At 47.4% G+C, this 23,261-nt stretch overlaps 2 protein-coding genes across 2 annotated transcripts in view; both read right to left on the bottom strand.

Annotated features, from left to right (window-relative positions):
• Window positions 1-13,367, bottom strand: part of LOC138480712 (zinc finger protein ZFP2-like) — a 65,949-nt gene extending 52,582 nt beyond the window's left edge. Inside the window, exon 1 of the mRNA XM_069612418.1 lies at window positions 13,243-13,367. The gene's annotated coding sequence lies outside the window, so the exon portion shown is untranslated. The remainder of the gene's footprint in view (window positions 1-13,242) is intronic.
• LOC138480711 (zinc finger protein 729-like) overlaps window positions 1-23,261 on the bottom strand; it is a 664,715-nt gene that overhangs the window by 536,614 nt on the left and 104,840 nt on the right. The window lies entirely within an intron of this gene.

Raw genomic sequence — 23,261 nt, 5'->3', positions numbered from 1 at the left:
TCAGGAGGGAGTGGGTTATTCTCCCTTTGAACTTCTCTATGGCCATCCTGTCAGAGGCCCCTTGGCCCTGATTAAGGAGGGGTTGGAGAGTGCTCCTTCCCCCAAGCCAGTCAGAGTGACTGACTACGTGATAGGTCTCCGAAGGAGAATGTCACACATGATGGCAGAAGCAAGTGACAACTTGAAAGCTGGCCAAGCTCTGATCAAACATTGGCATGATCAGAAGGCTAACATGGTTGAGTTTACTCAAGACCAGCTAGTTCTAGTTATGCTCCCAACAAGGCAGAGGGCCTTGCAAGACAAATGGATGGGACCCTTCAAGGTTGTGGGAAAACTTGGAGAGGTCAACTATCTGGTGGATCTGGGCAAACCCAGGGAAGCTCCCAGAGTCTTCCACACCAACTGCCTCAAAGCCTATGTCTCTAGACCAGAAGTAGGAGCATTGCTTCTAGCTTCATCGGAGGAGGAGGAGGAGAGTGACGCTCTACCGGACCTCCTGAGAGGCTTACCTTTGGACGAAAAGGTTGAAGGAGTTAATCTCTCTTCAGATCTGACCCCTGAGCAACAGGAGGAGTGCAAAGCTATGTTAAATCAGTTTGCCCCCCTGTTCTCACTTTCACCAGGCTTGACCCCTTGGGGACAGCATGAGATACTCACTGGTGACTGTCTGCCAGTCAAAAGCAGGGGATATAGAATGTCAGAACATGTCAGAACCCATATCAAAGGTGAGGTCAAGAAGATGCTTGATCTCGGGGTAATAGAGCCCTCTACTAGTCCATGGTCTAGCCCAGTGGTGTTAGTACCAAAGGCAGGATCCAAAGAGTTGAGATTCTGTGTGGACTATAGAGCTCTTAATGCAGTCACCAAGACTGATGCCCACCCGTTGCCAAGGACAGATGAGTTGGTGGATAAACTTGGTGCAGCCAAGTACCTCAGCACACTGGACCTTACGTCAGGCTATTGGCAAATAGCCCTGACAGACCATGCCAAGGAGAAAACTGCATTTTCTACCCCAGTTGGCCTATACCAATTCAAGGTTATGCCTTTTGGACTGAAAAATGCACCTGCAACATTCCAAAGGATGGTGAACCAAGTTCTGGCTGGAATGGAGGACTTCTGCATGGCATACTTGGATGACATTGCAGTCTTCAGCCACTCCTGGGAAGAACATGTGACCCACTTAGGATATGTTTTGCAGGCTCTTGAGCAGGCCAATCTGACCATAAAGGCGAGCAAGTGCCAAATTGGTCAGAGTAAAGTGGTCTACCTTGGACATGAGGTAGGAGGTGGAGAAATAAGGCCTTTGCTCAGCAAGATTGAAGCTGTGCAAAATTGGACAACACCTACTACTCAGACCCAGGTGAGAGCCTTCTTAGGCCTCACTGGGTACTACAGGAATTTCATTGAGAACTATGGGACCATAGCTTCTCCTCTGAATGTGATCTCCTCTCCAAAATTCCCTAAGAAGGTCAAATGGACTGAGGAATGCAATCAGGCCTTTGAAAACCTGAAGAAAGCTCTCTGCCAAGCTCCAGTACTCAGAGCTCCTGACTACCACCAAACTTTCATTGTACAAACTGATGCTTCCAATGTAGGTATAGGTGCAGTTCTTAGCCAACTGGATGAGAAGGGTAGGGAACACCCCATTTGCTTCATCAGTAGAAAACTGAAGGATCCTGAAACAAGGTGGGCAACAATCGAAAGAGAATGCTTTGCTATTGTGTGGGCACTGAAGAAGTTTAGGCCATACTTGTATGGTTCTACTTTTGTCATTCAGACTGACCACCAACCCTTGAGATGGTTAATGCAAATGAAAGGGGAAAATCCAAAACTATTGAGATGGTCAATATGCCTCCAAGGGTTTGATTTCACCATTGAGCACAGGTCAGGGTGTCACCATCAAAATGCTGATGGACTCTCTAGGATATATGTCATCGACTAGAGGTATGAGGTTCATCCAGGAGTGGATTAAATCCTCCTGTCCCTTAGTCTGGGGGGGGGGGCGAGTGTTAGGAAGAATTCTCTGTTTAGGCTGAATTTCCTAACCTAGTGAGTCCCCCAGCAGCTTTGCTGGATTTTCTGGGGTTTATTTTTTCTCCTGCCAAGAGTGAGACTCTTTTACCCTCACTTTTGGACAGGACTTGAGAGAGTTTTCTGTGACTTGCTATGTGCTTATGGGCTAGGGGGTAATTTTCCCCATAGGCCATCATTGGTTTTTGAATGTGTGTTACACAGCACCCTCAGTGCAGTAGCACAGGGGTGTCCTAGAGACCCACAAACATAGCCTCCACACCCTGGGACTGACTACTGTCTCCCTGGGTCTGTAAAGTTACCATTGACTTTACTAGTCTTAGCTTAGGAACTTAACCAGTACAAACCATCTTACTGTGGAAGTACTGGTAGGGGCAATTAGATTGCCCCTGGGTCTGTTGTCGAGGGGGTACTGTCCCGTCCCCCCTCGCCGAGTTCTGGCTGGTGGCAGTGGATACCACGGAAATATTCCACCGGAATATTTCCCAATGGGATTTCCCATTGTTTTTTGATGCACCACTTTTTGGTGCAATGTTAAAGATACCGCCGGTTTATTTAATTAATATAAATTCACCGGTTGGGATCTTTTGCCGGAACTCACCGCCAAAATGGCGTCTAGGTTCACTTCAGTAACCCTGAACCCGAGTCGAGCCTTTGTTCCACTTTTGGCGGGCTTCTGCACAGAAACCCTCCAAAGTGGTGCCATTCTGTCTGGATACCACAGGGGGTGTGGGAGGGGGTTTAGGCACCCTGGACTGAGTTGCCTTGCCAACTCATGTCGCACTCTAGTGTGATTGGCCCAAGTGGTGAGCCACCATGCTCACCACTTAGCATGTTTGAGTGACAGCTAGGCTGTATGAATGGGGGTTTGCTGCATAAAAGCAGGGTTTTTGGGACTGGTTCTTCAGAAGTCGCCACAGGACCTAAGAAGCCGAAGAGGGAGAAGCCGAGCCGACCTGCCAAGAGGACACCACCGGTGAAGCCCTGCAGAATCGTCTCACCACTTTTCCCGACGACAGAGGAGATCTCCCGCCGGAGAGTCTTCTTCCCTTAACTGGTGGGGACAACCAGTTGCTGCCTTCTTTTCGCCGTCCCGAAGCATCTCGTGGCCGCCTTGCCTGTGCCAAGCACCCCGGCAACCGGGATACCACTTTTTACCTCAACCGCGAAAGAGGGGTAAAAATCCTTTGTGACCGGAGAACTCCACGGCTGGCCTCATCCCTGGTAGTGCAACGACCTGCAGCTTTCCTCCACGTCGAGATCACCTCTTCCTCGGGACGACGCCGCAACTTGCACCCACTACCAGGAACGACTACCACCGCTGGAGGAATCCTTCCACTTTTAAAGGTACTGTGTTCCGCCCGGCCTCCCTTGCCACCGATTGTACGGGGTAGATTTAGCCCTCGGCTCTCGAACCTGGGTAGGTCTGGGACACCCTAACTAAACTTTTCAGAACCGTAGTAAAACCTTTTTTATTCACCTGCAAAGACTTGTGACATTGTGTGATCTTGGGCACATTTTCGCCTGGCTCCCTCTAAAGCGGGCCCCAAACTAATTCCCCTTGTTCCACCAATGACTGCCTTTGCTAACCTTATGTGAAAAGTGTTTTACCTTACTGCTCTCTTTATTTCTGCCTTTTCCCTCCCTTTTGGTAATACTTGTTGGAGTACCATCTAACGTTAAGCGCTCACCTCTGGTTGGAAATAAGTGGTGTTAACTTAGAATTGTCCAACAAACGATTAGGGATGTACATAAGAGTAATAGTAACTGTGTTTGACTTTCTTACCTTTTCTAATGTGCTAGTGTAATTTATGAGTGTACCTTTAATAAATAAGTTTATACTTTTACACCTAGCTCTGGTCAGTGTTTGCTTGTGCTATTGTGCCTCTGTACCTATTATGTATCCTCTGTATACTGCCTAACTCTTCTTGAGGGAAGTCTGGCTGCTCAGCCACAGCTACCACAGTGAATCTGTGCGGTGCAGACTGCTACCAAGTGGGTTTACTGCCAACACCTGTAGTCTTAAATCTTTTGCAGTGGTCCCAGAGGGAACTGCACAGGTTTCTGCCTAACATACCCGATTGTTTTCCAGTTGGGTTCTTGAAGGTATGGAGAGGCCAGATCTCCAAGAGGGAGTCAGGAAGTAGGAAGGTAACTATCGCGAACGGCACGAGGAACGCCTTAAGGCAGTGATCCCCAACATGGATCTTGGGAGCAACATGTTGCTTGCAGCACCCTAAAATGTTGCTCGCCAGTTGCTACGGGCCTCCATGGCGTGGAGGCCTAGAAGGAGGTGCTGAAGGGATGAGACCTCAGTAGCAATATAGCTAGGACATAGTCCTGGACTGTGTAAGGATGTTGGTCAATAAGCCTGCTGTGGTTCCAACTGGCTTATTTTTATACACGCAATCTTTGTTTTTGTTGCCACCATGCAAATTATGTTTCGGTAAATGTTATCATTTTGCTTGTTAAAACGATGTCCTCTTCAGAAAATGTGGTCAGCTGACAAATGAAGGAGTAAAATAATTGAACCAGTTTTGTATCCTGAGAAAATTGTCATATTCTGTTCCTTTATGCAGTGAGTACGAGCATAATGAGCAAATAAGCGGCACGCATTGCCAACTTTCCTTTATTAAATAATTTGCACGCACTGCTTTGTTTGGTTTTGGTTTGATGCCACCATGCATTATATGTATCGGAAATATTAATTTTAGTGTCACCTATATTTATTATTACATAGTGTCATAGTGGAAAAATTGTCATTGTTTGATACTCTGCCCATCTGGCACGTGGATAATGGATGTCACATTTTCCAAATTCATTTCCCCTATATTGTTAATTTTAATTAATAAGCCAATTAAGGAATCCACATACTTAGTTAACACCGCCACACACATGTTTTGACCAATGTTTGCCACCAAGTCTTGTGTAAAATCCCTTTTGGGCAGAGAAAAGTGGCTTCAAACCCTTCAGAAAAGTATTATTTTTATTCCTAAGCACTTTTTTTATCAGTGTAACAGCCCCAGTAGCCTTAAAATGCACCATTTACTCTTACATGTCAAGATAATTCTTAGGAGGTAACCTCCAAAGCCACCAGTGAAGTGATTTTTAAAGCCTACCATGTAATGACTAGTATTAATAATATGTATTTAATTGTTTACTCCATTAAGTTAGCAACATTTAATAACAAGTATCATATTTCATACATTATCATAGAACAAACACCACATAAAGTAGCAGCTTTGACATATTCAAACACGCCATCTACTTAACCCTGTTCATTACAATTAATTAAATAAAACATAGCTCCCAAGTGTGTCCACGCTTACACAAAACACAGAAACAACGACAAATAAACAGAAAATGAACCACATCTTCATGGATTCCTTCTTTGCAGGCACACTTTGTGCTTCCTCCTGCACACCTTAATTTATTGAGAGGTGAGTAAATGTAAACGTACCATTAGCATCAGACGCCTGCATTCTGGGGATCTCATTTCACAGATTTCTCCTTGCCATCTTATGTGTGTACACAAATCTGCATATAAAGCTAGAGTGCAGCCTATGTATATTTAGGACATCTGCCTCTCTCCCCATTGGACAAGCTCTTGATCTAAGAGCCGTTTTGAGTTGACTTAATGTGCCAAATTCAGTTATATCCCACCCAATATACAAATGGACAGTTCCTTACAACCCCTGTACCACAAGTATTTTTCCTTACCATGGGAGGCTGCAATTGCAATGAAATTCATTTTATGATTAGCAGAAAATCCCAGATGTTCTTTTAAAGAAGAAGTGTGCGTGAGCGCTTTAGAACACTATCAAGTGTATAGGCGCTATATAAAAAAACACTAAAATACAAAAAGCTTAACTGCTCGACACCTTTAAACTGAACAACCCCCAATTCAGCTCATAAGGCGCTATCAGGTGTATCTGCAGGGAGACCTGCTATTTGAAACATGAATTTATTTTGCAACCCCTCCAGGATATAACAGTTTAAACCACCCTAGATTTTGCTTCCATAACGGAACAGACCTTTGCCTTATATACCTCCAAGCACTTGTCCAATCAGAATGCCCCCAACTTGAAATAAAAACATAAATTGACCTTTACTCCTTAATAATGCCCTTTCAGCTGTCTTCATAAAATGATTGACAAGCAACACTCTGAGAAGAGTAAGCTCAAATAGAAATGAGACTGCCCCTCATCTGGCATTCATTTAAAAAACAGCAACAATGTTTCACCCTTTTATTGAGCACCATCATTTTTGTTTTGCTCATATTTAATTTTAAACTATAGTTCCCAAAATAGTCATTTGTGTTTACCAGGTCCTGTTGGCGACCTGCCGGGGTCAAGTCCAAAATAGCTGTGTCTTCGGCATAAAGAAGCATGCTATAAAATGTACCCTTCAGAGAGGGTAGAGAGACTTTCCCAAGAGAAGTACTAGAATCACCATCTGGGAGGCATACATTGGGGCCAGCTGGCATCTGTGTCTTTCACCTTTATTGGTGCGGAAAACAATAATTCCCCGATCTTGTAGATTATGAAAGAAGCTGAAATGTCTGCATATCACAGTTGGATAAGATGTAATAAAACACTAGGGACCCCAATAAAATGTAAATGATGCTACACTATGTTCCTATCAGTCAAATCAATTGTGTTCTACAAATCTGAAAAAAGCCCAAAATAATCTCCCTCCCTTAACCTTACCGTATTTCTCTACGATGGTGCTCAGAGTGAAGCAGTGATTAACTGTAGTAGGCCCTCACCTGAACCCCATTTCGGAGGGTTTCAATATATTGTTACTTTGAGTCCACTCCTCCAGTCTGTGCAACAAACATTGGGAGAATATCTTACTGGTAAGGTCCAGGGAGGAAATTGGCCTATAACCGTGGGGGATTGGTGAACCAAGGACTACTTGTCCAAGGAGATAGCATGATGCCCGTCTCCACAACTGCATTCAACATAAAACATTTTGGTGTCCTTCAAAAAAGCTCCCATTGTTTCTCAATAAAATGAATGTTTGTCTTTTGGCAGTTTTTATATGCCAATTTGAAAATATAATTCTGACCAGGCAAGTACACACCACTCATTAAATCGTGGTTGAATTTTCTTTTCAAGATTCTATATTCTGCATTGAACCAAGGCGCATCCCTTTTTATAATCTGGACTTCCTAAACTTGGGTATGCTGTTTGCCAATAGCTCTGTCCTCGCTAGTTTCAACCAAAGACTCAAACTGACCCTTTCCTTTGTGGCCGCTGAACTGTTTTAAGAGAATATCTGAATTTCTTGTGAGTTAGTTATTCTTTCCAATGCCTCCTTGTCAAGCGTAGGCATCGCCAAACAGCCCCTCTGGCTGTTACATCTTCTTTGTGGTGCCTACCCTGGCCTTTAGAAAATGTAATCAAGAGGATAGTGTTAACTCTTTGTTCCAACAGAAATGTAAATTTTTCAAAGCATTCCGGAAGAAATAGCCAACCACAATACAGTAATTGATGACTGTTGAACAGTATTGCTGATCTTGTATGCTTAGGAGTTCACCATTTGCCACTACAGATCCCATAAAATCCCCAGGCAGAACCCCAAAGTACAAACATTTGCACTAAATTTCTTCAAAATATTTTGCTTGAGTAGCTGAAACCCCTGGTAATGTTTATTTAGTCCTACTATATTGTTGCACTACTTGACTGGTCCTATGTGTCTAAAAATGTAATACTGACCACTGAATTTCCTCCACATTTTCTGTAAACAACTCGTTAACATCAAACGAAGTTAAAGGCTTTCAACATTTCCTTAACTAGAATTGCATGTGGTCAGTAACTAAGTACTGCTAATTAAAATGTTCTATAAGCAGCCGTAAGTGTATCACATTTCTAATTTCTGTTGCAATCAATTGTCCGCCAACTGAGCACCGATATGTTCAACATTAATTTTTCGAATGATTCCATTTCATTTCATATGCACATTTGGCTCATTGTGCACAAAAGGTTGGGGCCGTGTTGCCAACTTGGCGACTTTCTCGCTATATTTAGCGAGAAAGTGTGCCCCCCTAGCGACTTTCTGCTAAAAAAGCGGCTAGCGAGAAATCTAACTACTTTCTTCCATCGGTTTGGGAATTACACTTTATTTCTATTGGTTTCCAAACCAATGAAAAAAAAGTAGCTAGATTTCTCACTAGCAACTGACCTAATGCGGACGTAACTCTTGACTTGACAGCTGTCGGGTCACCAGTGTATGCAACAGCAGAGCGTGACCCCATCCCGCAGCCTGTCAGGCTCCATTTCGTGCAGTGCTGCACTGATCAGGCTGCTGATGCAGGGCACTGGCAAACGTTGCCTTTCGGCTCTGTGGTTTTTCCCCAGTGAATTTAGAAAGTGAATTCAATATTCACTTGCATTAAGAATATTTAACAGATTTGAACATCTTTCCATCGTGTGCGGTCAGTTGTGTATTTTAGAAAGCTCCATTGGTGCATTTTGTCAGAATAAACCCACAAGGCTGGAGTCAACCATGTTATTGAAAATAGCAAAACATAAATGTCAAACTTTTTATTCCAGAAGTACTATGATAAAATATCAATACATAATTCAGTATACAGCTCGATCCGGGAAAGTAATGAATTCTCTGGGGCTCTATGCGCCAGGACAGGCAACCTTAAGCCACCTGGAGTCACACCTAGTACATTCTTCTTGTTTTCAGACATACTGGTGCATTCGTAGAAGGGTGATTTTTTAAAGTGAAATTCACAGTTGTTTGCCTCTCTGATTATCAATCACCCATCATGCACCTGTCCAATTATGCAAATTAGGCGATGACGTCATTTAGCTACTTCTAGCTACTTTTTGGATAGCCAATAGCTACTTTTCTTACTGAGGAGTTGGCAACACTGGGTTGGGGACCCGTGCCTTAAGGATAGGAAAGTGTCCAAGAAAGACTAACTTGGTATCCCAAAGTAACAGCAAGGAAGTCTTGGTGTTTGTATCAACAACATAAAAACAACAAAAAATAACCAAAACTAAAAAAGGAGGAGCTGAAGCAATCCAATAGGACAGGGTCCTAGAGCAACAAGGCAGTCTTGATCTCACATACCCCAAAAAAAGGACAGAAACAAAGGTAATCCAAGCGAACAAAATCCAAATCACAATCCGAGAGCAAGGTCAGGCAGAGATATCAGTTCAACAATCCAAAAAAACGCTAATCCAGAAGAAGGTCAAGAAGGTCCAGGGTCAATTAAACAGAGTAACAGCTGAGAACAACAAGATACACGGAAACACAATGGCAAAACGGTCAGCTGTGAAGCACTGGAGAATTGCTAATGCCGGCTCTTATCGTGGGCGGTGAACAATCAGCTGCTTCCTGGTGACGCTGCGTCCCGTGACAGAACGTACGTATGAAGGTACAACGGGACGCGGTGCACAGCGCTCTAGGGAAGCTGGGCGTTGTGGTTTTCTGCTTGCTGCTCTTTGCTGCAGTATACGCCATGGCAACTGCCAATCGCGGCACACAGCATTTGTTATAACACGGATACAGTGATCAGGGGAGTGGGGCGTGAGCAGTGCACCATCCTCAGTGGGAATGTGCGGGGACTCAACAATCACACCAAAATGGGGAAGGTACAGACGTATGGAGAGCGGCAGTTATAGGTGAAAGGATCGAAAACAAAAGGCTCAAATGCATTTTTTTCGACACCAAAAGGACCGAAACTTTATAAAAAACTTTTTATGCATCCTAAACTTAAAAATATATATAAATAAATAAAAAAGCATTCGACTTTTTTTTTCTCTGTCCTTTTGGATTCGAGAAAAAGGGCATTCGATCCTTTTTTTTTCGATCCTTTGGCTGGACACCGAGAGCGGCATGGGGCCAAAATCCAATTAAATTTCTTAATTGTGCTTATAGTTTTCAAACCGTTATAAACCTTACACAAATTCATCATAAAACAACAATACCTTAGTTAAAATCTATACAAAATTTCATCAACAATCAATATTCTTTCTAATATAATTAAAAATACAGATAACAGATTTTTTACAATTTGTTTTTAAAATGCAACACTCAGAATTACTGCATTTTTGTTGTGGAGCCTACCACGAAATTAGGAAAGAAAAGAAAAGGAGGGAGAAAGAAAGAAAGAAAGAAAGAAAGAAAGAAAGAAAGAAAGAAAGAAAGAAAGAAAGAAAGAAAGAAAGAAAGAAAGAAAGAAAGAGGACCCAGTCAGAGGAGGTAGCCTGAATCTCAACAACTTCTTAGAAGAGGGCGCCTCTTAGTCCACTAACTTTATCATTTCCAAAAATTGGTACAGAAATTTACTGAGGGTGTACGGAAGCTTTTCCCAGCAAGAGTTCCATAGCACCCTTCCTGTAGAACTCCCACACAAGTATATAAACTTTTCAAAGCAGAGCACCCTCAGCAGAGTCAAAGGATGACAAACGAGAAGAAGGTGGTCAATGGTTTCACTAATGAGCAGTGTCTGCAGATTTCAGACTGGGTATCCCCACTTTTCCATTTAACATTCAGCCTGAATCTTAACAAGGCATAACCCACCTTCCATGTCGGAAATCTGAAGAGATACTGCGCACAGACTCCTAGTTTCTTATGATCCTGAGTTGGCTTTTGAAAATGTTTGTATGACCCTTATTTGTCACAAGTTCTTCACCAATCCGCTCGCCATACTTTGTACTTAAGATTTTGGGTCCAAGCAATCTTCATAGTCCTATCAGTATAGTTGCAGTATACATGTCTTATCATCATGTGTCTTATCTTCTGACTTCATGAAAGCATGCACTGCTAGTATACCGCGGACTGTTATTTGAAGAGAGATAGCATGCTTTCGTATTCCTATGAAGAGACTGCCTTTTGGACGTCCAACTGGTCCTTGTAAAGCCAGTAGTAACCATCCATATTAACCTTTCTATTAAGGGAGGTCTCTTGTAGGATCACCAGGTCGTATTTTTTTAAGAACTTACAACTTTCTCCCGGACTAAGCAGATGCTGGAATCCCCGGGTTTTCCATGAGCAGATGTTAAAAATCGGTCCTAAACTCATGGACATCACTCCGATGTATCTGGGGTTTAAGGAGCCAATGCCAATCACTATTTTTTTACTCTCATCTCGTTTGAGGAGGTTCTGCACCCCGCTCCCCCCTGTCAATCACCCCCATCCAACTGATATCTTTGCAGGGCACCTAGGCCCTTGCCCAAGGGGTGGCCCCGCAGTACTGACCTATTACGCACATCAAAAGCTCTTTGTGGAATTTGATCAATTGCGGCATAAATCCCCTATTAACTAGCATAGAAAGCACAGTTAAGCACACTACACCCCATCTTTCCAAATCACTAAACTCAATTCTGTCAATATCATTTGAAACCGACTTTTCCAGACTAGGACTGTCCTGTAGAAGTGCCAAAACCTTGTTTCTATTTAGATACTTGAGCTCAGCATCGTAAAAGATTGCTTCCAAAATGAATTTTTCCTGGAGTTCCGGGCTAGTTTGCCCCCGTTTCAAGGGTGCCAGGTTTTGGCCCCTGGCCGCTTCACCAAGTAAACCAACCTTGTGATCTCTATGAAGGGCTTTTCTATCAGTTCTTTCTTGATCAGTAGGGAAGGATGCCATTAAGACTGCTAGCGAGCTTCCTCTTGCCTCTATATCATTTAGTGAATATTGCGAGGCCCTTTCTGTCTGGTGATTGGACTTTCTCACCGGACCACACTTGGAGAAGATCGGGGCCATCTTCTGGGCCTCTTTAGGTGTCACTTTAACCTTGGGGGGGACAGGTTTTCCTGAGGGATTGTTAAGGATTTGGCAAAACTTGAGTTACTGCTGTTTATTTTCTTAGATCTCTGATTTTTCAGTTTCCTTGGTATCGGGCCCTTCATCTGTGCATAAGCCCATTTTGTGTTTTTTCCTTCTTTCTCCTGGGCCTATCCTTGGTCTGAGATGGAGTCACCAGAGGAAACATAGATCGTAATCGCGGCTCCACATTCTTCCTTCAATACTCCTAGGCGAAGCAATTCTTCCAGATCCAGGGGTTTATCCAGGAGGGAGGAATCTTGGCTTCCCCAACTCCCTCCTTCCAGGTTTCTCCCCTCCCCTCCGTTCTAATGAAAGATTGCATGCAGATAATCGCCTCCAGTGAGGAGTGCTCCTGGAGATATGCTTTCAAATGGATCACATCAGTGCTCGGCTTCTCAGGAAGAGAGGGGGCCGGACTCCTCACTCCCTCCACCGTTATTTTTGTGGCCATTGCAGAGATGGCTTCCGAGAGAATGATCTTCAGAGCAGTGTCCCCAACAAGCCCCTAATTTTTAAGGAGGGACTTAATTTCATGTCACTTGCACGTTTCCTGGCTCCATTTGCTTAGCTCGTTTTATTTTCTTCTGCCTTGAAATATACACCACGGGAATCAATGCTTGTGTTGTGCAGGCAGTTATTGGGAAATTAAACTCTCCCCCCCCCCTCTCCAACACGACCACCTTAAATATAAGCAACCCATCCCATACCCAGTCCAACCCATCCTCTGGCCAAACACATTTTATAATTTTATAAAACGTGTTACTAAGGAATTGTAAAAAGTCACACGATTAACACGTTTTTAATATATAATATATCAGCATCGGTCTCTAAACCTACTGAGCTACCCTGCTAGGGTTCTACTCTAGAGCGTGTCTATGGATCCCTGAATGTACTGGAAATCACTGCCTTATGAACATTACTTTGGGTGCACCACTGCCCTGGAAGTGATGAACAGTGCAGAGTTTGGAAAGAAGCAGCATAATGTTTAAGTTATTAATTTGAAAATGTCCTTTGAGCAGAGCACCGCTGCCAGCTTCGCCTCCACAGTACCCCACCCCTCCTCGGTGTTTGTGGGGCCCTTGTGTCCTCCTCCCACACCCCCATTAGTTACATTGTTTCCATTTGCACCACTGGACTTCATAGGCGGGTAAGCGGCTCGGGCGAGGGCCACAGCAGGGGGTGGGGCGGGGCAGAGGGGGTGGTGGGCGAGCATTCGAGGGAGGGCGGCAGTGTACCTCGGGGACTGGGGATACTCAGCGGGGTAGTATCCCTGTGTGGACCATTGGGCAGGTTAGGTGGCGCTATACAGGAGAGGGAGGGGGAGCCCCGGAAGTGATTTGGTTGGGCGCGTGGGGTCCTACGTTCCTACGCATCTTCCTTATAAGACCCAATGTGACGCACAGTTGCGTCACGCTTACCTGAACGAGCGCAAGCCTGGGGGTCGTCTTTTGCCGACTTCCGGTAGGTCACGCGGCGTGCCGGCAGAGGGCTCGCGAGGCCTTGCGTGCCGGCATCTGGGAGCAGCCGGCTTGCGGGCCCGGGGCCCGTGATGATTGGCTCCCGATTCGTCCAATCGGAGTGCGCCAACTTTGCTTTAGAAACTCGGTGAAAGTTTCTAGTCCGCGCGGCGGCCATCTTAGTGGTGGATGTTGCTTCTTAGTCAAAAAGAATGGCTTCTCCATGTACAGCACAGGGGCTCACAAAAGCTGTTCAGCAGGCCGTGACTTTTAGCCCCGGTGTCATTGTGCATTCACTTTATAAACTCGAATTGTTATTTTGCCATTTATAAATGTAGGACATCATTTACCAGAATGCAAAGTGGTGCTAACTTATTTTAAGCTGCTTTAAAGCCAGCACTGCTTTAACAGCTCACGCTCAACACGTTATTCTGCAAATACTCCTGTTACTTCAAAGAGTTAAAGGCACGATCCAAAAGAGGCTGTGTAGCAACCTGCCTCTAGTCATTAGTGTGATGTTCGCCTGCCGGCACGGCAGGCGTGGCAGATGCGGAGCAAGGCCCTCGCGCAGGGATCGTGCTGGGGTCGCAGTGCGCGGGGGCGGCGCAGCAAGTAAACACACGACTACGTTCGTAGATGCATAAATCCGGACTGGCGTTAAGACGCCAGTTCCGGTGATACCTTTATTTCTACTTCCTGCTGTCGTGTGTCCCGTGACCCTGCGTCTCGGGACACGTGACACCACATTCCTCCCCAACTTGGAGGCAAAACTCCCACGGTTAACATAACATTTTATATTGAGTCTTACTTCTGAATAGGTGAATGTCTCTGTCTCTGCTGCCGTCTTCTTTGGCATATTTCGTCCACTACAAACCCTTGAAGGCGGGAAGATGGTCTGGGCTTTTCTCTCAGACTGTATCGGGTGCTTCTTTCTCGTGGCGCGTTTTCCGTGGCGGCCTCCACTTCACCATTTGCTTCTTCCGGCGCTTCTGTGGTCTGCTGTGGCGTGGGTGTTTGGGGTGAGTGCATTACTCCTCCCCTCTGGGGTGACCGTTGCTCTTCCCACATTTCTTGGGGCACTTTCCTGAAGTGGGAGACGTTTCTGGTTACCGTCTCCTTTCCGCGGGTTGCCGTAATCATGCTGTGGTTGGTGGTCGTGACGGTCCACGGGCGTGCTTCGAAATTGAGGGACATTTTCTTCGGTGGTTCCCGGTTCCTGACGAGGACCGTGTCACCCGGGTTTATTTCTCTGTGGTGTGCTCGTCGAGCAATGCTTTCTCGCTCGTTGTCTTTCCCGTCTTGCTTCTATCTCGATGATGTCTGGGTCTGGCGCTGTCCAGTCTGGGTGTATCGGTAGCTCTGCCTGGATGGGAACTCCAAACATGAGGGCCGCCGGACTGACCCCTGTGGCTGAGTGTGGGGTTTGTCGGTGTGTCCTCAGAAATCGGTATACAGCCTTCAACCAGGGGTGTCCTTGTTCCTTGGTGATCCTGATGATCTTGTTCAGTGATCACATGAAGCGTTCTGCGTCACCGTTTGCCTGAGGCCATCTTGGGGTGATGCGTTGATGTTTAACGTTGACCTCTTTGAAAAATTCCCTTAGTTCTTGACTGGCAAACGATGGGCCATTGTCACTTTTCATTTTCTTGGGAATGCCATGTGTGGCGAATATTTTCTCCAATGTGAGGATGGTGGTTTCTGCGTTTGTCGAGGCAACATGTTCTACTTCCGGTTATCTGCTAAACTCATCTATTACTACTAGCAGGTATCCTTCTCCAGCGATGGTGCAGTGGTCCATACTGACGGCCTCCCATCGTTTTTGGCTTCGGGGGGCGCAGCTGATTGGTTCGGGGTTTGCTGGTCTCCGTGATGCTTGGCATGCTGTGCAGGATTCTACGAGTTCAGTAATTCTCTGGTGCATGTTTGGCATCCACATTCGGGACTTTAGGTAGGCGGTCGACTTGACAATCCCTTGGTGTCCACTGTGGGCCAGCTTGAGCGCCCTGTTCTCGAGGGATTCCGGTAATATGATCCTGTGTCCTTTCAGTATTACTCCTTCAGGGGCTACAGATAGTTCATGTCTGATGCCGAACAGGGCCCTGAGTTTGGCTTGGGCAGTGGTTGTTCGGTGGGACATTGACATGAGGTAAGTTTTCCAGTTACCTGACTGTATGGCTGCGGCCGTATGTTTTAGGACTGTGTCATCTGCTGTTTCTTGCACTACTTCCTGCAGTGTCAAGGCTCGTGGTCGGGCGCACGCTACCACGTGACAGACGTGTTCGTCCGTTTCTGTTGCGTGGTGTTGTTCTTTGTCAGTGGCTGGCCGCGGATGGCGGGAAAGGTAGTCCGCCGGGTTATCCGATCCTGGGCGGTATTCTTCTTCAATGTTGTAGGGTTGCAGCTGCAACATCCACTTTTCAATACGGGCGGGAGGATGTGGGGCGGAGCCTCAGAATATCGGGACAAGGGGCTTGTGATCGGTGAAAACTTTCGCCCGTTTCCCTAACAGGTAGACTTTAAAATGGCGACATCCCCACAGAATGGCCAGGGCTTCCTTTTCGATATGTGCGTAATTCTGTTCAGGTTTGGTGAGGGCCCTGCTGGCAAACGCGATTGGAAATATCGTGCCGTCTTTATCTGTTTGGGTCAGCACGGCTCCTAGGCCAGCTGGGCTGGCGTCGACAAGAAGTTCGGTCTGTCGGTCTACGTTGAAGAACGCCATGGTGGTGGAGGCGGACAGGGAGTCTTTTATTTGTTGAAAGGCCTGTTGGTGAACCTCCGTCCACTCCCACTTTTGGTCTTTCTTGGTTAGCTCCCTGAGTGGGCTGGCGATGCTTGCAAGATCAGGGATGAACCGTGCACAGTAGGTGGCCATGCCCATAAAGCTTCTCACTTCCGAGGCTGATTGTGGTGGTTCAGATTGTTTTATGTCTTGTACCTTCGATGGGTCTGGGGACACTCCTGCTGCACTGAATATGTATCCGAAGAAACAGAGTTCCTTTTTGTTGAATTTGCATTTGTCTGCGTTGAGGGTCAGTCCGGCATCCTCGAGTCTCTTTAGGACTGCTGCTAAGCGTTGGTGGTGGTCGTCTTTGTTCGATGCATATACAAGGATGTCGTCACTGATGTTGGTGGTTCCCTCGAGGCCCGTGATGACTTTCCGGATCTCATGCTGGAATACTTCCGCCGCCGAGGATATCCCGAAGTTGAGTCTCTTGTATCGCATCAGGCCAAGATGGGACGAAAATGTTGTGATGTATCTGGATTCTTTTGATAGTTTTAGCTGATGATAGCCGGACCGGAGGTCGAGCTTGCTGAAGATCGTCGCTCCCGTGAGGTCTACAATGAGCTCGTCGATGGTGGGAGTGACATGGCGCTCCCGGCCGATAGCTATGTTGGGGAGCCGCATGTCGATACATATCCTTACCGCGCCTGGTTGTTTTGGTTTCTGGGCTACTACCATCGGCGAAACCCACGGGGTTGGTCCAGACGTCTTCTCGATGATTCCTGCGTTTTCGAGCTTGAGTAGTTCCTTTTCTACAGCCTCTCTCAGGTGGAATGGGATTCGCCTGTGCCGTACTGCTTTGGGTTCGATGGAGGGGTCTATGTGTAGCTTGACCGTTCTCCCTTTTAGGCGCCCGATGCCTTGGAATAGCTTTTTGTGCCGCCCTAAGAGGTCGTGTAGTTCATCGTGTTGCGCACTGAATGCGAAGTGTATCAGCTCCAGCTTTTCGGCTGTTTTGCAGCTTAGGAGGGTTTCGCACCCGGCGTCTACCACGTATATTCGGGCTTGGCAGCTGGCGTTACTGTGAGCGAAGTTGGATTTGAACGATCCTCGCACAGGCAGGGGTTTCTTTGATCCATAGGCGTACAGCCTGACTTTCCTCTTGAGGAGCTCTGGTCTGGGGTTGAGACTGTTGAATGCGGTCACTGGCATGACGTTTACTGTGGCACCGGTGTCAATGATTACTTTCAGTGGGTCTCCATTGGAGAGGATGGTGCATGTTGGTCTCCTCTTCTGTCGTGACTTCCGTGGGTCCACTGCTGATATTAGGTGCACTCGGTGTATTCGCCTCTTCCCCTTCTTTCTCCTTTCTTTTCCTTGCCTTTCGGGGGACGAGTCGCTGTTACTCTCGTCGCTTTCGCTCGTGGTTTGGGATCTTTGTGGTTCGTCGACTGCCCTAGCTTTCCCTCTCCGCGTTGGTTGGCGGGGTTCCTTGGGCGCGAATCTCCTTCGTGGTTCTTGTGATGGCCGCGGGTCTGCGTCTCGGTCGTTTTTGTTCGGTGGATTTAGGCAGACTGCGGCGTAGTGGTTCAGGCGGTTGCATTTTCTGCATGTTGACCCCCATGCCGGACAGGAATCTCCTTTATGCCATGGACCTCCGCACCACTTGCACGATTGGTCGCGCCTTTGTGGTGGTTGCATTCTCGGGTTCTGTTTCGGGCGGGTGCCCTGGTGTCGGGAGATGGCTGCTACGTCTTCTGTCGGTCCCGGGTTGTCTAGCGGTAGCCTCTGAATGGCTGCTTCCATTACTGCTACCTGGTCCTCAGTTTGTTCGCAGAGTCGTGCCATCTCGAGGATGCGTGATAGCCGTACATTCTTCTCCGATAGTATCGCCCTCCTCAGCTTCTCAGATGAGATGCCATTGATGATTTGGAGGCGGATGGCGAACTCCTCGTCTGGAAATTCGCAGCCTACAGCCATTTCGCGAAGGCGAGCGTGGAACTTGTCCACTGTCTCCTTTTCTCGTTGTCTCGTCATGCAAAAGTGAAACCGCTCGTAGTCGGGGTTGAGGTCCGGTTTAAACATATTGGAAAGGGCGGCTTTAGCTGCAGCGTAGTTGGCATCGCTACCTCTGTTTGGCGTGGCGTTGAATAGGCGCAGGGCGGCAGATCCTATGTTGAGGAGAAACATAGAAAGGTGCGCATTTTTTTGGGCGCAGTAATGTCTCTCGCATCAAGATGCATCTCGAACTGTTGTAGCCATATTTCCCATCTGATGGCCGCTCCGTTGGTGAACGGGTCAAAAGGTGGCATGAACGTGGTTAGCGAGGGGTCAGTGCGTTCCTCGGTGAGGCTCCTCCTCGACGTGGACCTGGCACTGGTCTCTGATGGGCTGAACGTCGGGTCGGACATGTTGCGTTGTGCAGTGTTGGGGCGCTGTGTTGCATCTTACCGTGTGGTGGTAGTTGGGCCTGGTGAGCGTGCGGCGCATGGTCCCACGTGCGGCGTCTTGGCAGGCTAGGCTGTGTGTGGCCTGCGTGGATTGCTTCTCACTTGTCGTGGGGCGGTGATTACTGCTGGATGCGGCTGCCAGGGTTGAGGAGGCTGCTCCCTGGGGTGTTGTTTAATATGATTTATATATATATTTTTTTTTCTTGTTGGGGCCCTGGGGTACTGGGGCCACTCTTCGCCGCCGCTGGAGGGTGACTCCGATGGTGGGCGGGGCCGGCGTCGCTGTCTTGCCGGCTCCGCGATAGTGTAAACGCGGGTCCGTGGGTGCGATGACTCCCGTTGTTGTCGGGGCTCGCAACCCACTTACCGCCTCGTCGCCAGTGTGATGTTCGCCTGCCGGCACGGCAGGCGTGGCAGATGCGGAGCAAGGCCCTCGCGCAGGGATCGTGCTGGGGTCGCAGTGCGCGGGGGCGGCGCAGCAAGTAAACACACGACTACGTTCGTAGATGCATAAATCCGGACTGGCGTTAAGACGCCAGTTCCGGTGATACCTTTATTTCTACTTCCTGCTGTCGTGTGTCCCGTGACCCTGCGTCTCGGGACACGTGACACCACAATTAGGAGCAAAAGCCATAGCTCTCAACTCACCCGCCTTGAAAGCAGGTGAATCACCCGCCAAGTCCCTCATACGTCCATTCACTTCTATGGGCCTCTCACCCGCCAAAAAGAAAATCGGGTGTTTTCACCCGCCTTGCTGACAAAAAAGGTTGAGAGCTATGGCGAAACCCACCTTGTAAACAGCTGACTCACCCGCCAAGCCTCCTGCATTTCCATTCGTTTCAATGGGCCTCTCACCCGCCAAAAATAAAAACGGATGTTTTCACCCGCCTTTGCGACATAAATGGTTGAGAGCTATGAGTGACTCTTTAAGAGGGGTTGTCATAGGGGTGGTGGGCTGGTAGGAGATGATGCCGGGCCTGCTGGTCAGAACACTGGGGCTGCGGTGCTGTCCCTCACTAGCCTGTTCCGCATATTCCTTTTTGCGCACCCGCACTTTCTACATACATGCCAACATTCTGTGACCAAAAATCTGTAGGAATCTTAACGTTTCAAAAATAGTCAGGCGAGGAGGTAGTGATAGGAATAGGGCGTGTCAGCAGCCCATTGTCATTGAATGAGCCCGCCGCGGCGGGTGCATTCAATGACAATGAGGCGCCTGCCTGCTGCGCCTTCTCCCGCTACGCCAGCTCGGGGAAGTCCTTGAAAGACTCCCCCGAGCTGGCGTGGTGGGGCTAATGGATAATGGCTCATTTGGCCAAAGGCACCCGCGGCGAGGGGCGCTTTAGCCCACCGCCGTGGGTGCCTTTGACATTAAAAGCCTGCATGCCGCGCCTTCTCCCGCTACGCCAGCTCGGGGATGTCCTTGAAAGACTCCCCCGAGTTGGCGTGGTGGGGGGCTAAAGGCGCCTTTTGCCAAAGGCACCCACGGCGGAGGGGCGCTTTTAGCCCACAGTCGTGGGTGCCTTTGACATTAACAGCCTGCATGCCACGCCTTCTCCCGCTACGCCAGCTCGGGGAAGTCCTTGAAAGACTCCCCGAGCTGGCGTGGTGGGGGGCTAATGGCGCCTTTTGCCAAAGGCACCCACGGCGGAGGGGCGCTTTTAGCCCACCGCCGTGGGTGCCTTTGACATTAACAGCCTGCATGCCGCGCATTCTCCCGGTACGTCAGCTCGGGGGAGCCCTTGAAAGACTCCCCCGAGCTGGCGTGGGCAAAAATGTACAAAACATTTTTTTTTTTTTTACAAAAAAAAACGGTATTTGGTGTAAAAAAATCGGTAGGCGGTAGGACTGCTTAAAAAGCGGTATCCTACCGCCTAAATCGGTAGGGTTGGCAAGTATGTTTCTATTTCATTGCATCTGTTAGGGAGAATTCTCCAGAATGGCTAATTTCCCTTACCTACTGAGTCCCTCAGCAGCTTTGCTGGTTTTCTAGGATTTATTTTTTTCACCTGGTAAGAGTGTGAGCCTTTTTCCCACTCTTGCATGTGTTTTGCTGTGTCTGTTTCTACTTTTTGTGTGATCTTGGGCAATGGAGCATCACCTACTCCATGGCATCATATTTTTAATGTGTGTTACACAGCACCTTCAGTGCAGTGACACAGGGTTGTCTTTGAGACTTCCCACTGACTCCATTTTCTGGGGCTGACTACTGTCCCCCAGAAAAGATAAAGTTGCCATTAACTTTATTTAGTCACTTTAAACCACAGACCCAGTACACCCCATCTTACATGGAGTACTGGAAAGGGTTAACTCTTATCCCTTTTTGTCTGTTTCCCTTGGAGCATTGTTTCGCTCCCTTTTCATCAAGATTTGGCTGGTGGCAGTGGTAACTACCCTATTTTTTATAATGCGGTTATCTTAAATAACCTCCTATGTCTATTGTTGGTTACCTTTATTAAGTGATTTGTGTGACATTTAACCAGAGTACAGTTGATGCACTTTAATGAAATCTGATCATAATTGTGTTACCATTTAGAACTGTATATATTTGCCATTGTAGATTTACTGAGCACAAAGTGAGTTATTGTGATTGTGTACATAACCTTGAACATAATTATATAAAGACTGTGTTTCAACTAATACAGTGTGTGGACATTCCTTTGTGGGGGGCTTGGGGACTATACTGTACTTAAGAACCAGCCTGCATCACCTCCTGAGAGGTTAGGCCTCGATTGCTCGTCCATTGCTACCGTAATAGAGAATCTTGGCTGGGGTCCTCTGTGCCTTTCCTCTACCATATAGAGAGCAGAAGTACAGACACCCCCTCCCCCCCTCCAGTCTTTACACTGGTGGCAGCTGTGGGATGCTTATGCTTTTAAGAATCAGTGTATAACCGTGCCACTTACAAAATATCTGCACTTTGTTAAATTGAGGTTTAGTTGTGTACAAGATAACTGCATTACAAGCAATGGAGTCTATTGCAAATGGTAAATTGACTAGGATGAGCTTAGAGGCTCTCCAGAGTGCTTGTGAAGCCAGGGAGTTAGACTTTGAAGATAAGTCTAGGGCTGAGCTGATAGCTGCCCTGGTGGACTACCAGACTGACGGTGAAACCCGTGAAGGGGGGGATGCAACCAATATGGACTGCTCTTCAGGGGGAAGCCCTGAAGATTGAACTTTTAAAATTGGAGTTACAACGGGAACAGTTAGCCTTTCAATACAAAAAGTTGGAAACAGAAGCTGAGTTGAAGAAAGAGGAGTTGGCACAGCAAGTGATACTCAAAGATAGGGACACTGAGCACCAAAGAATCCAGCTAGAGAAAGCTAGAGTGGAGACATCAGCTAAACCAGTTGAGAGTGGCAGGTCTCCAGCCACCAAGTTTATGAAAGATTTGGTTGGTGTGTTTGTGGAGGGTTCTGATATCCTCCAGTGGATTGAAGCGTTTGAAATGGCTTGTGCAATTCATGATGTAGATAAGAGAGATTGGGCTAAGTGTTTGTTAAGCAGAATGCCTCAGACTGGATATGACTGTATTCTGAAACTGAGTGTGGAAGAAAGGGGTCAGTACGAGCATGAAGTCTGCTTTGATTGCCAAGTTTGGCAAGACACCTACCCAATACCTTAAAAGGTTCAGGGATTTTAAGAAAAGAGAGAATGTGTCTTGGGTTGACTGGGTGAGTGCTGCACACATGAACATGATGGGGTGGATTGATGGATACAAAGTGAAAACGTTTGTTGAATTGTCCCTCCTTTTGTTTTTTGAGCATTTTTCTGAATCCTGTTCCCCAGAGCTGCGTCAGTATGTTGCTGACCAGAACATTTTGGATCCCTTTAAGCTGGCGAGGCTGTCTGACAAGTGGGTCTCCAGCCTGGTGTCCCCTAAGTACTCCAGTGGGAAGGACAGGGACAAAGAAAAGGGGACCTATCAGAAAGCTGAGGAGTCCCCAATGCAATCACAGTCGGGTAAACCAAAACCTTCCTCTCCTAAGACCCACAAATCTAGTGGGGATAAGTCATCTGTGGGTGGGAATAAGAGTAGTGGTCCACCTGCTGCAAAGCAGGCTCCCAGTGGTTCCAGTACCGTACCCCGCGTTCCTGGCACTTGTTGGGACTGTGGGGCTTTGGATCACAAGAGGAGTGACCTCAAGTGTAAAGGTAAGGCATTTGGAGTCCAGGCTGTCAGACTGAGCTACCCTTACCCCATGTCTGAGGTGGAGGCCACTGTCCTCCCCTCCTCTACCGGAATCACATTCGGTGCTCCTGTAGAGATTTCCTCTGTTTCACTTGGTCAGTACGCAAAAGTACTGGTGACTATCCCACAGATCACCTGTAGGTTTTTGAGAAGTGTCCGATTGAATGGCCAGCCTTCTACTGGTTTGAGAGACACTGGGGCAAGTACGACAGTGGTGGACAGGACCTGCTCAAGCCGGAGGACTATGTAGGTGCTACTCTGAGAACCACCAGGTTAGCTGGTGGGTCTTCCAAATTGGAGCCTGTAATTGAACCCTCAACCAGTCCCTGGTCCAGTCCCGTGGTCCTTGTGCCCAAGGCAAGTTCCCAGGCAAGTACCAAGGATTGGAGGTTCTGTGTGGACTACCGAGGAGTCAATGGCGTCACCAAAACTGACGCGTACGCATTGCCCAGGGCTGATGAGCTCGTGGACATCATAGCTGCTGCCAAATTTGTGAGCACCTTTGACCTTACCTCAGCCTATTGGCAAATAGCTCTGACGGACCATGCCAAGGAAAAGACGGCGACGTCAACACCTGAGGGACTCTACCAGTTTAGGGTCATGCCTTTTGGG

This window comes from Ambystoma mexicanum, chromosome 5p (genome assembly GCF_040938575.1).
Source record: "Ambystoma mexicanum isolate Mex_15411 chromosome 5p, UKY_AmexF1_1, whole genome shotgun sequence".
NCBI classification, from domain to species: domain Eukaryota; kingdom Metazoa; phylum Chordata; class Amphibia; order Caudata; family Ambystomatidae; genus Ambystoma; species Ambystoma mexicanum.
This window is presented reverse-complemented; position numbering and strand designations above follow the sequence as displayed.